General features: G+C 37.4%; 1 non-coding gene across 1 annotated transcript; it reads left to right on the top strand.

Moving 5' to 3' along the window:
• The first annotated feature begins 8596 nt into the window (after nucleotides 1-8596).
• Nucleotides 8597-8669, top strand: TRNAR-UCU (transfer RNA arginine (anticodon UCU)). The gene has a single exon. It is a non-coding gene; the product is annotated as a tRNA-Arg (tRNA).
• Nucleotides 8670-13891: the final 5222 nt, after the last annotated feature.

Genomic DNA, 13891 nt, shown 5'->3' with positions numbered 1-13891 from the left:
AATGGAGGTTGAGGATAAACAAACCCTAGCCCTCACTTTCCTTTAAATAAGGTATAAAACCAAAAAAATTAGGGTTTTAGTCTTCAGATGGTCGCCACGTCGTGGCCTAATCCTTATCACGTCATGTGGAAAAAAGAATGATCTACGATCATTTTGGCCATATCACGTCGTGGGGTCTCCTCTCCCACGTTGTGGCCACTAAAACTTATAAGAATTATAAGAAATTATGGATGTTACACCAAGACTCTTGCTATGATTGATTCAGCAACGACTCCACAACAGTGAATATGCCCACCCTGCAATCGTTTCTTGTAAGCCGCCTTTCTCTCTCTATGTTACAATTATATACACTTGATATCTCACACTTAGATACAACTGATTTGGTCAATCTGTTTCTGTTTCCCTGATTTGAATTGTGAGGACCTGATCTTATATCTACTATTAGATTTGGTTGGATGCTTGACGTTCTTATTTGTGTAATCTGAGATGAAATCCTTCCATCCGTAAATGTTGTAATGAAGCATGTATAAGCAGCCAGATCGACAAGATGGATAATAGAGGATAAGGGTCCAATATTAATGGTTGGTATTTACGAAATCTAATAGCAGTTGAAAAGACATAAATATGTTCTTTGAGAAGTTTGGAATGAGGGGAGCATTGTTGTTCAAATTTGTTTTATTGTCGTTATTTGTGTTCTCATGCTTTGTTTGTGTGTTTCACATTGAAGCAGTCCAGGATCATTTCCAAAAGAAGCTAGTATGAAATGATTCTCCACTTATATGTTTTTCATGTTTCATATTTTACCTTATTAACCTTTTGTTCTAGTTGACAACAACTAAGCCACGAGCTGGGGAAGCTCATCCAAGAAGAGGATATTTTCCTCATACCATTTGCTTATAAAATTAATGAGAGGTGAGGGTATGATTGTCTATTTACAGGCCCACTAGGTTTCAACTGGCCTTTGGATTGAGACATAAGAATGAAGATTCTCTTGATTCTACAAGAGGCATGTGTATCTGCATGAGGAGCCACAACTTTTTGTGATTCACGGAGATTTTAAGTCTTCTAATAACTTACTAGAGAAAACCTTTCATTTTGAATCCACCTTGAGGACAAGGGAACCAAATACTTTTTGTGGTTGAGTTAGCCTCTAGAGATGCATATTGAACGGGTATCGAACCAGACCCAACATACATGCTCCGTTCAACGTGCCCATTTCTATTAGACCCCTCGTTGGTGTAACCTCACCTCATCTTTTTCTTCAGTGTCTTTTTTTTTGTGTTGTTGGAAAGCATTCTAGAAACTTCCCATGCCGTAGCAACCCCAACAGTAGCAGCTATTGCGTTTTCCGCATGCAAATCCAACGGACCTCCATCAGATTCTTTTCGTCGCTCCTCCTCCTCTCTCAATCCTGTTTAACCTTCCATTACTTTTAGAGGAACCCATTTTTTATATTTTTAGGATACAACTCACCAATGATGATATATTGAAGCAGGGTTCCAATCTTTATGTAGTAGATGAAAAGTAAGTCTAGGGGTATAAAATTAAACTCCATTGTACCATAAGATGATGAAACTACAGGTAAACAGAAAAGTAAAGGAAAAGTTATATATTTCTATAAAACTTTTATAAATATTTGACAAAATCTGAATATATATATATATATATATATATATATATATATATATATATATATATATATATATATATATATACTCTTCTAAAACGCGGGCAATTAATTTCGACAACCTCAACCCGACAATGTCATATTTATACAAAAAAAACCGATCGATGTAGTGAATATTATTGAAAATCTGAGAAATTTTTCTAGGATAGTTTATTTATGGTTTTCGAAATTTATAATTTCGATCTTATAAGATTTGATTACACAAAATCAGATTTTGTATAATTCAAAATTTACTCTTGATATGTTTTGTGTTGCATTAAGGAGTCTAAGCTCTTAATTAAATTGGTATAATAGTGCAGAATAAAAGTAAAGTCATTTTTGGGTTACCCTCATAACCAGGAAATGGCTTGGATTGATAATATATATATATATATATATATATATATATATATATATATATATATATATATATATATATATATATATATATGATTTATTAATATATTATGTGATTAATATATTAATTGGAAATAGTAATTATTAATTACGAATTAATCAAAATTAATTTGGAAATAATTTTGGGTTAATTAGAATTAATTAGAGGTACAAGTATTAAGATGTAATTGTTCAATAGTTGAACAAAAGAGAGGATCTAGAACCTCCCAATTGGGGGGGGGGGGGGGTTAGGAGCCCTAGGGTTTCTGGAAGCCTCCAAATCAGACAAAGAAACTATATGATTATTGGATTAAATTACTATTCTTTTGAATTCAAATCTAGAGTTTTTGGGATTATCTAGCAGCTATATAAAGGGCCATAACCCCTTGGATTTTCGGTCACTACCTCCTCCCATAGAGAAATCCGATTTTCTCCTCTCCCATCTCTCCTATATTCATTCCTAAAGTTTTCTAGGGTTTTGGGTGTGATGTATTAGAGGCTACCACACAATTAGAGCTAGGTTTTCTAAAGAGATCTTCAAGTGTTTGATTGCTTAATTCGATTTAAGCACAAAGGTATGATCTCTTTATCTATAATTTCTGATTTATGTAGGTTTAGTTTTGTTTAATGAAGTATGTTGCTATTAATAGTGAAAAGCCATATATCTTGTTTTAGGTTGCATTTACCCTTAAATGTTAAGTGAAATTCTACAAGTACAACGCTATTAGTAGTGCGTAAAGATGAAACCAGAAAACTAAATAAAATCGACAATCTGCTCATGCCACGACGTGGGCAGTCCTCTGCTACGTCGTGGGAACTGCCTGAGATCAAAACTAGGTATTTTCTTGCCTTATTCAAAAGATAGGATAATTATTAGTTAATTAATATTATTTTAAATGTTTAAAATCTAAATATTATAACTAGATAATAAGAAATCCTAATTTAATAAAAAGAAGTTTTTAAGGCAATTATCCAATTATAAGATAATTAGATAATATAATCATCCTTTAATAAGATTTATATGAATTAATTAAAGGTTTAATTAAGTATAATTCTTAAATCTTATTTAGTTCAAATATTAATTAATTAAAGGTTAATTGAATTAATATGATTTGAACCTTGTAATTTAAAAAAAAGTTTTAAAATACACCATATAGAGGCCTCATTCACGAAGCCACAATATAAGAGAGGTATAAGGAAATGGTCTATAGAATGACCGTTAAATGAGTGTCCTTCTCACCCACCGCTTCTTTGTGTGGTGGAGGTTTGTTAGTCGAACGGGTTTGATAGGTCACTAATCACATTAAAAGTATAATGTACAAAGTACTATAACCTTCTATAAAAATTTCACTCTAGTTACTTTAGGAAAATGTGAAATTGTATGTTCATCCATGAAAACGCACATCATTTCTTTGCAAGTTATTGGTGGAGTGTAACATCCTAAAAATCACGATAAAAATTTGCATTTTTAACTTAAAAGAAACCATTGTTTTCAACCAAAACCATATCAAATCAAGTGTCAAATTCAAATATTCCCAAGATCAGTGTGTCATAAAAACTCCAAAAGCATATCATCAAAGGATGTGTACGATCACGCCTTCCCCTTGTCCCGATCATCCGAAGTACCTGAAACCTAAACTTAAACCGCAAGCCAAATCTTAGCGAGTTCTCGCAAAGTACCACACACAAACATACAAATAACAGCATGCATACATGAGCCTTCAGCCTGACTGGACCGCCACACCGGGCATACAGACTATCTGGATCGCTCTCAGAGCCTTCATCATGACTGGACCACCGCATCAGGCCTAGAACCTATCTGGACCGCTCTTCGGGCCTTCGACTTGACTGGACCGCCTCACAGGCTTTTAGTCTATCCTGACCGCCCTGGGTATTTTGGCCTTCAACACCAAGCATGACCGCCTCACCCTAACCGACTATAACACATCAGCATATATCATAACAATAAATAGCCAAAAAAAATACAGGTAGTCCTACAGATCTACCAATCTTACACATATCCAACAATACATGTAATCATACAGATCTACTAATCTAACGTGTATCAGTAATCATGAGGTAATCATACATATCTACCACATACTAAGCATAACATTAATCAATATACCAAGATATCAAATCCAGTGGGCCGACCTTGGTGCCTTCGACCCACAAGTACAATGAGGAAAACTCATCTCTCAGTCTAAAAAGATCGTTGAACAGGACACAACTCTGAATATCAGCTCAACCGGTCACTTATTGGAACATGACCAATCTTAACTTATAATCAAAATACCCAAAATACCCTTAGGTCAAACTTGGTCAAACCCTGGTCAAATTAAAAAAGTCAACCGCGTCAACTCAACTAAGTACGCTGGGCGTACTTGGGCATTGACCAAAAGCGGGGGTTTAACTACGTATGATAAAAGTAATTAGATCAGGGGACACTACTAAATTCTGGATTGACAATTGGTGTGGGAACGGAACACTAAAAAACGCATTCCCCGATTTATATCGTCTTGAAAAACGTAGACATTGTTTAATTAAGGATAGAATTATGATTGATGGCTTTAACTGGGAATGGAAGACCAATGTTATTATTGTTGCATAGTTAAACCATGTGAACATACTAATTTCCAGGATAGGGATCTTTCATCCAACCAAGGGATCAGATGAGTGGCGATGCGTTAACACGGATGAGGGTGGGTATCAAGTAAGGACTCTCAGGTACAATATATATTGACTCAATTGAACACATAGACCCAAGTGAAAAGATAATTAAATGGACCCATGATGTACCAATCAAAGTGTTATGCTTTGTTTGGAGGGCAAATTTGGGACGTCTTCCAACAGCTGACACGCTGATTAAACGAGGGGTAACAGTTGAGACACCAATATGTGGCCATTGTAGGACGGAAGAAGAGGATATCGTACACGTTCTATGGAGGTGCTCCTTTGTCAAAACGGTTTGGTATTGGATCTTTAGGTGGTGTGAAATATTAGTTCTGGTAGTCCATAATGTTGGTGAGTTGCTCTCATTTATAGACTCGTGGGGAAATAATCAGAACATGAGAAAGATTTTGCTAAACATATACTATGGAACACTTTGGATGATATGGAAAGCAAGGTGTGACTGGGTTTTTAAAAATCTCGGATTTCACCAACCAAAAGTGGCTGACAACATCAAATCCATAGTATACACATCGGTGAAACACAGGTGTAACGACCGTCATTTGAGCTATTAATTATTAAATATTTCTTAAATTATTGTTGTGCTAAATATGGATAAAAATGACTATTGGAGTGGACTTAAGCAAGTGGGCCAAAGAATTGGGCCGCCCATAAGACGTACGATGGGCGTAGCCTTGGTGTACGCGGGGCGTAGAGGCGCATTGAATGCGGGGGACGCATGCACGTACGCGCAGCGTACCAGGAGTACACGCAGCGTACGTGAGCAGATGCCAAAACCTTAATTTTTTAGGGTTTAAGACATATAAATACCCCCATTATAGCAACTCCTAGCCTCCTTACCAGCCCCTCACCCTCAGAAACCCTAAATACCCTCTCTTACTCCATTTTTGTGTGTGTTTGGTATTTTGAAGCTTAGTTTGGTGAAGAAGAGCTTGGAAGAAGAGAAGTTGTAGAAGAAGAACTTGAGTATCTTGAGCTCAAGGATCTGGGATTTTCTCATTTTTGGCACTCAAAGGAGGTATAAAGCTTCCAACTTTCCTCATAGAAGCCTAGATCTTGGTTTATGGAGCTTTGGACCTTTTTAGGTCCAAAGGTTGGATTTTTATGATGCAACTTCGTTTTTAAGCTTGGGGTTGCCACCCTCAGAGCTAAATGCATTCCTTTAGCAATAAAGTTTCAATCTTTAAGGTCCATTTGTGACCATGCATGAGATCTAGCCATTTCCATGGAAGTATGTTGCTATTTTTCCAAGTTTGGGTTCATTTGGTGGGTTGCAAGCCACCAAGTAACCGACTTTATGGATTAAGACGTTGAAGAGGACTTGGATCTGTAGTTATAGCCTCTAGAGTTGAGTATTAAGTGCTTAATGGGAAAAGTGGCTTAACAGGGTAGTACGTTGGGCGTACCAGCCAGTACGCGCATCGTACAAGACACACAGCAGGTACGCACTGCGTACATAGGAGTACGCCCCGCATACTCAACAGTATTGGGCTTTTCATCTTTTGGGCCTCGGTTTAGGCCAACTATTGGACTTATCAGCTATTGGGCCTTAGTGGGCCATCAAAAGTCAGATTTTGGACTAAGGACATGGTTGCGCTTAGGGAAGGCCCATTTGAGAAGTTGGGTCCAATTTAGAAAATTGGGTCATTAGTGGGCCTTTAGTGGACTTAGAAATATTAGTTGGAATTGGGCCTTGGATATGGTCCAAAATTAGACCAGGGGTAAAATGGTCATTTTACCCTTAGAAGAATTCTCAGTTTTCTGACTAAGTATTATTGTATAGAGTTAGACGGGGAGTCGTGGGAGCAGCCAACAGAGATTCCTCACGCACGAGTTTAGCATCCAGTTTGAGAGGTGAGTTTCTCTCCAGTAGGAATGAGTCTAAGGCCACAATGCCGGCCCATTTAGTTATTAGTAGTTCCGGACTACGGTCCGATGTCGGGGCGGTCCCGAGAAGAGTATATGTATGCTTGATGTCTTTGTGATTCATGCATGTTATGTGTTATGTGTTCCGGGGCAAGCCCGATGTATGTTAGTGTATTTGTTATGTGTTATGTGTTCCGGGGTAAGCCCGATGCCGGGGCAAGCCCAATGCATGTTAGTTTATATGTTATCTGTTATGTGTTCCGGGCTTCGGTCCGATGTCGGGGTAAGCCCGATGTATGTTATATGCTTATGTTATGTGTTTATGATATATGATATGCTGTATATGTGCCGGGGTAAGCCCGATGCCGAGGCAAGCCCGATGCTGGGGTGAGCCCGATGCCAAACGTGGTCTGATGCCAGGGTGAGCCCGATGCCGGGCAGGAGTCCGATGCCGGGTAAGCCGATTTCGGGTTCGTCCCGATGCAGTTGGGCGGTGTCCCAAAGTTTATGTTACACGTTATATGTTATGTGTATGGTATGTGGTAGTTTGGGGGAGCTTACTAAGCTTCGTGCTTATAATTTTCAGTTTGGTTTCAGGTATTTCAGCTAGCACAGGGAAGGGCTCGGGATGGTCGCATGACACACACCACAGTTTTCTAGTCTGAGAGATTTACTCTGATATTTGACATGAGATTTTGATATGTTGACAGATAATACGGTATTTTGAGATACATGGTTTAAGATTTTATATGATGATGATGATGATATTTATGGTTTTATTAATAACTTAAAAATGAAATTTTTAGACCGTATTTTTGGGATGCTTCAATAGGAGGTCAAAATGTTGTTTTAAATGGGTTGAGTGGTGTGTTAATCCATTTATTTGCTTGTAATTTCAGAACTATCTCACAGACTTTGTAACTCTTCTTCCGTTTTTTCGCCCCTCCTAGCTTCTTGCTTGGTGGTGGTTTTTTTGTTTGTAATATAATCTTTTGCGGATTCTAAAAAAAATGATGATTCATGATTACATTATTAAGCTCATGTATTGTATCATTCTATGGAGAGTATTTCTTATTCCTTCAAAGTAGTAAGGGTCTTGGTAGTTTCATATAAGCCCGGATACACAATGTCAACAATCGATGTTATGCTACAATTCGTTGATTGTTGTATAATGTCTGCCAAAAATTTAACTAGTTCTTTTTCATTATCTTAAAAAATGACCCATAACCAATTTGTAGTAGTCATTTGTAAAACTCCAATATTTTCCCCTAAAACAACAATTAATCCACAAAAAGGCCTTGTCGTAGCGTTTGCAAATCTATCATGGAGGATGTCTCGTAATGTACGATCGAGTGCTTTAAAGAAAAAGCAATTAGCCATAGGTCCTTTATCTCATAAGATCAAAGATGTCTTCAAAAGCAATTCGACAAGGGAGGTTCTATATTTCATGTCACTTGTTGACTCGACATCGATATTTGAATGTATACAAAATGAGTAGTTCTCTATTAACTTGTCATGTTAAAATGGATAGTTTACATATTAAAGAGTACGAATTATTTTAAAACAATATGAACCTTGTAAATGACAAGTGCTGGTTTTTATTAAAATCTATTTACTTTTTCTTTTTGATTTCAAGATTTGTAATGTATTATTATTTTTATTAAATACATATAGAAAGGAGTATTAAATAACTGAAATATTCTACATTAGTTTATAAAATTATGAATACAAAAATCAAATTGATAAAAAATAATTCTTTATCTTTATCTATACTAACTGAATAACCTTAATCATAGAAAAGTATAGATATTATCTTGAAAATCAATATTTTTGAAGCAACTAATTATCCGTTTTATAACATTTGATTATTTTGGCCTTTGCAATATCAGAATAATCACAAAGGTTCACACAATTATATAACGACAACCATATATTGGTATGGTATAGAAATATTAACGTCAAGTACTAGAAACGCAAGCGCCCGTGGCCTAATGGATAAGGCGTCTGACTTCTAATCAGGCGATTGTGGGTTCGAGTCCCACCGGGCGTGTTATTTTTTACTTATATTCAAATTTAATCTACATCGTTATAGTAAATTACATAAATGGTCCCTATTGCTTTTATGTAATTTGTGTGTTTGGCTTTAACTTTTTATTTTTAACTAAGATCATTTTTGTAGATTGTTGAGCTTGAAAACGATGTTATAATATTACACGACCCTTAGCTAACAATCGTTACATATATAGGCAAAGTATGATGCAAACCCTAGCTAAAAAATTCGAACCTGACCTTCATTCCGCTAGTTGATCGTCAGCCAAGCTAGCTACTGGTTAGCTAGCCAACTACGGATTAGCCAACCGATGGTTCGTCAGCTAGTTGACGGTTTTCTAGCGAGCTGAGGACTTCAATTCTCAAGTCACATTCAACAGCCTTCTTGTCCAATCGTCGAGAGTTGTTCACATAAAAAGCCTTCAATGTCATAACCATGTTCATGCAACATCAAATCTTTCAAATGAAATGGTTGATATATGTAACGTCCCGATATTCAACCCAAATTTTTTCATTTTTATTTATTAAATTATATCAGAGTATAATTACATTATGCGGAAACATGTTGCGAATACGCGTGTGTACAGTCGAACCTTGCCCTTCAAATGAGTCAATGAAGTACCTGAAAAACATTTATATTCAACTGGGTAAACACGAAACTTACTGAGTTCCCCAAAAATACCATATACCACAATACATATACAATGCATACACATAATGACCTTCAACATAAAACAGACCTGCCCTTGGCCTTCAGCACAAAGTTGGTCCGCCTTTTTTGCCTACAACGTAAAGGTGGTCCGCACCTTGTCCTTCACATAAAGTTGGTCCGTCCGAGTCTATTGGCCTTCTGCCCGAGGCTGGGCCGCCCTCAACTCCCCACATAATATATCAATAAATATCTAACAGATAAATTGCTCAACATGACAGAGGATATATACTGGAGCACATAATATAGTGAGAAAACTCATGTGGACAGTTATTCAAACGATTGACAGCTATCTGGGTGATTCTACTGGCGATCCAATCTAGCTGGTAACGCGCTTAACAAGTATTAACCTATAATACTATAACTTATTAATCCCTGTGGCAATCTGGTATTGAAAGCTAAATCTTTCACTAATCTCAATGAATACTCTAAGTCCTATAAAATAAGGATCATCCAGGTCGGGCAGTTGGGAGGCAGGACCATTTCAGCATAAAACATTTATGAAATCCAACAACCAAGTCAATGTGACCATTCTAGACACTTCTTCCGTAAGTAGATCAATCAGCATTATAACTGGAATTACTGATAAATCTTATTTATACATTCATAACAATGTCTATGAATATAAATATAAATTACACTTAAAACATAGTAAGTGTAGCCTAACTTATACAGAGTTTTTTTTAGTGAAAGTTGGAAAAGTCACAGGCAGGACTTCGACCCGAGCACCTCAAATTGCTAAACCATTTGACGACTCAGGGCTCCGCTAACTATTTCTAAAAATCTAGAGGAAAAAACTCGAGAGGAGAATTGATTCAGAGAGAGTTCAGAGAATTGTGAGAGAAAGAATATGGCATAGACTGTTATTTATAGGCAGTTTAAGGGGAGGTGTGCCACGCACCTCTGTTGACGTCGCTCCTCCGAAATGTTGCGACGTGTCAAGCTCTCTGTGGTCTGCGTAGCCACCTTCTAGAATCGTGCGCCGCACGTATGCGCGCGGCGCAAAACGTGAATTTTGTAAATTTAGTAACTTCTTCATACGAGCTCCGTTTTCGACGTTCTTTATATCCACCTGTAGCTATCGACGAGATCTGTAATTTTCATTTAGACTTCGTCGGCTAATTCTCACTTTATTTTTAAAGTTATATTTTTATAGTCTTAGTTGTTAAAGTCCGTATAAAAATCATAACTCTCTCATACGATATTCATTTTCGACTGTCTTTATATCGATGTATAGGTATTTATGAGATCTTCAACTCTTGTTTAGATTGTTTTTCCTAACAATCAACTGATCTCAATTTTGGTTTCTATGTCACACATTGTCGCGCTACAACTTCTAAAAATCATAACTTCCTCTTCTGAAGTCAGATTTGGGCACTCTCTATATGTACGCTCTCGGTTTTTCGATAACTATGACTTTCATCAAGACTATTTATCCTAAATAGTCCTCTATCCAAAAACGTCTATTTACATAACAAGTCGTTTATATTGTAAGATGAAAATGGGATGTTATAACTATCCCCGACTTACAGAGATTTTGTCCCCAAAATCCTACTCCTAGCGCACCTATACGTCATCTTATCAGAGTTATCGAGATCAAATTATGATCTAGCCGACGTTGCCACATCAATATTTCTCGTAGAACTTCATTTTCTACCTTAAACATACTCCTGAACTCCTCGTGAAGTCTTCCAAAACCGAGAACTCGTCGGTTTGGACTTCTAAAATTTACACGTCACGATTGGCAATCGCCTTCAGACGTAAAATGTCGACACGGTCAACTTGTTATGAAGTGATTAACTATGGAAATTTATCTAAGATATCCTAACGGAATCTACTTTTAAGAACATGCCTCTAAAAGGCTTATGGCGTGTCCTTAAAACACACACGAATCTAGATTACAAACGGTATTCCAACCTGGTTCAAGTGTTCCAACATCCTGAATTTTAACCAAAACTACTATAACGGGTTTACTGGCTTGAAAACACTGGAACCAATACTATAATATTGGTGAAGGACTCATTATAAGGCTTACTTAGCTTCCAACCTACTGGATTATAATGAACACCAGGTTACCAATAACACTCTCGCAAAGCTCTAACAATTTTTCCTATATCAAGGTACAACTATTGTTCACGCAATTCGTTCTTATGCCAGCTCACGACACGTCGTGGCCCTATTCACTACTAGGATTTCGATGCTGGATCGTTCTTGTCATCATCCCCATCGGGCCTGAAGACTCATGATCAACCCTTCGATGGTCCTAAACACTCATACTCATTATCTGACTGTCTTAGTCATCATTCTTCCTTGATATCTACTTATCACAATGGATCTTTTGAGGCTACAACTTATTAGAGGTCCTTAATCTACATTGTATGGATGTTAAAGTCTAACTGTCATCCTATGTTAACCTATGAATGTTGGGAATTCAATCTTAGTTTTCTATTAATTCTTATGCTTATCGACTAAAGGAATAACTAAACCAAACACGTAGCTCACCCTCGAAGACTAAGGACGCATATGCAGTTGCACTCAATGATCTATCTAACGTGACTTTTAACTAAATGAACATATCTAGGAGTTTATAATAATCGCTTACGATCCTTTTGTGTCCTCTATCGCCAACTGCAACCTTGCACCCTAAAAGCTTGAACAGTTCCTTGGCAATATTCTACCATCTTATTGCAGTTTTAAACCTCGTAGGAAATCTTTAGATCTTTTCCTTGTAGGTCTATCTTTTATTGACATCTAAAGAGGCGTCTTTACAACTGAATCTACAACAACTACTACTGCTTACACAATTTTAACGTTGAGTCACTCCTAAATTGAACAATTGTCAATTTACACTAGGGACTCTTAGTTAATCTTAATTGCTACTGATAACATCGAGACCATTTAGTTCACCCTGGATTAACACTTGATCTATCAATCCTATTATGCATACTTATGATACATCTTCAACCTACCGCCTCTCATGGTCCATCCCGAATGATACTCTTCTAGGCGTCTCTATATGCATATTATACAATGACTTGAAACGTTCATACTACGAAAACACTTCCTCCTTGACTTAGATCATATGGTTTCTGTCTTCTAGCATAAGGCAATTAAGTTCTTACTACAAGCTTAACTAATATTTCTAAGTCTGATGTATCCCTTGAGTACTCAACGATCTATATGGCAAACTACGCCACCTATTGCGTTCCTTATCTAGCTAAACCTCTTCTGCGAGGATGAATCCTTTATTCATGAAAGTACGAACCTAGATGGTTCTCTTGGCTATCTGAGCTGCACCTGGGAATTTGGCAATTTCCTAAATCCTAATAGATGCTTGGAAGGAAAGACTAATGTTTCCTCGACAAGCAAGAAACTCATAACCTATGGGTAGTCTAGCAAAAAAAACTTCCTTTTTCTGTTACCCGCTCAACAAAACTAACAACCTCCGCCTACTTGTGTTGCTACTCTCTTGGACCTTGACGTCGAAATCGAAAGTCGAACTACTTTTCACACTTTCTCCTTAAGAGTCGGTTCTCCCCCACTTGGGTTCGACCCATCATCTGTTGTTGCTCGTAACTAGCCGAAGTCTAAAGTGGCTTTACCTATGTGACTTGTAGCTCCTTTTGACTTTGAAGAAACTCTTGGTTGTCATATTCAATAACCTTCGATATTCCAATCATCATATTATTGCTCGTGTCTACTGCAGTGATCTCCTTGCATAGCCCGACCAAAACAGAATAAGGTCGTGACAAGCACACCGTTGTCTATAGACGCACTAACCCACACGCATGTTTAAATGGTATAGGGGTAATTACTAACGTAGTCGAACTACTAGCAACAACGATGGTTGTTGAATTCACTTCATCCTTCTTGTTTCTCTGAGATAATCACCTTGTTATATTCCAATTGTCCTACTTCATTCTCACAGCTAAAGTTGGTACTACATCGAGGTTCTCATAACCAACTCACTTACGCAACTCTACTTTATTCGGACTAGATCTTTTATGGCCACTTGGGCCTGAACTTAGAGTCACTCTCCTAGACATCACCGTACAATAGGTAATGACAAATATAACGCAAAATGAATTTATAGTGTTAGTCACACTATCTACCTAACTACTAGTACCTTAGCAACTTTGTGACTCTTCCTGATCCAAGTGCGAGTCATGTGCTTCGGATAGTATAGGCCTCTACTACCTTTCACACCTACTCATACTTGACCATTTTCTTTGTCTTTTCTTTCACACATTGAATCAGTACGAATGCAATTGATTTTTGAAGACAATGCATCCAAATCGATACAAATCAAAACCAAACTATTTGATGCCCTTCACCGTCGACGCCTCCATCTCACCCTGAAGAAGAACCCACTTCCTCCTTTCTACGCTAAGCTTCCAGCCACGCCCACCTCCATCCAATCTTCAGTCGCCGCCTTTCTGCCAACGTCGCCCCTCCTCCAGCAAATCGTCCATTATTCAGAGTTGGCCGATTACTCGGTCGGGTACTCCCTACTC

Source organism: Lactuca virosa, chromosome 5 (genome assembly GCF_052849685.1).
Source record: "Lactuca virosa cultivar CGN04683 chromosome 5, Lactuca_virosa_CGN04683_v6, whole genome shotgun sequence".
Lineage (NCBI taxonomy): Eukaryota > Viridiplantae > Streptophyta > Magnoliopsida > Asterales > Asteraceae > Lactuca > Lactuca virosa.
This window is presented reverse-complemented; position numbering and strand designations above follow the sequence as displayed.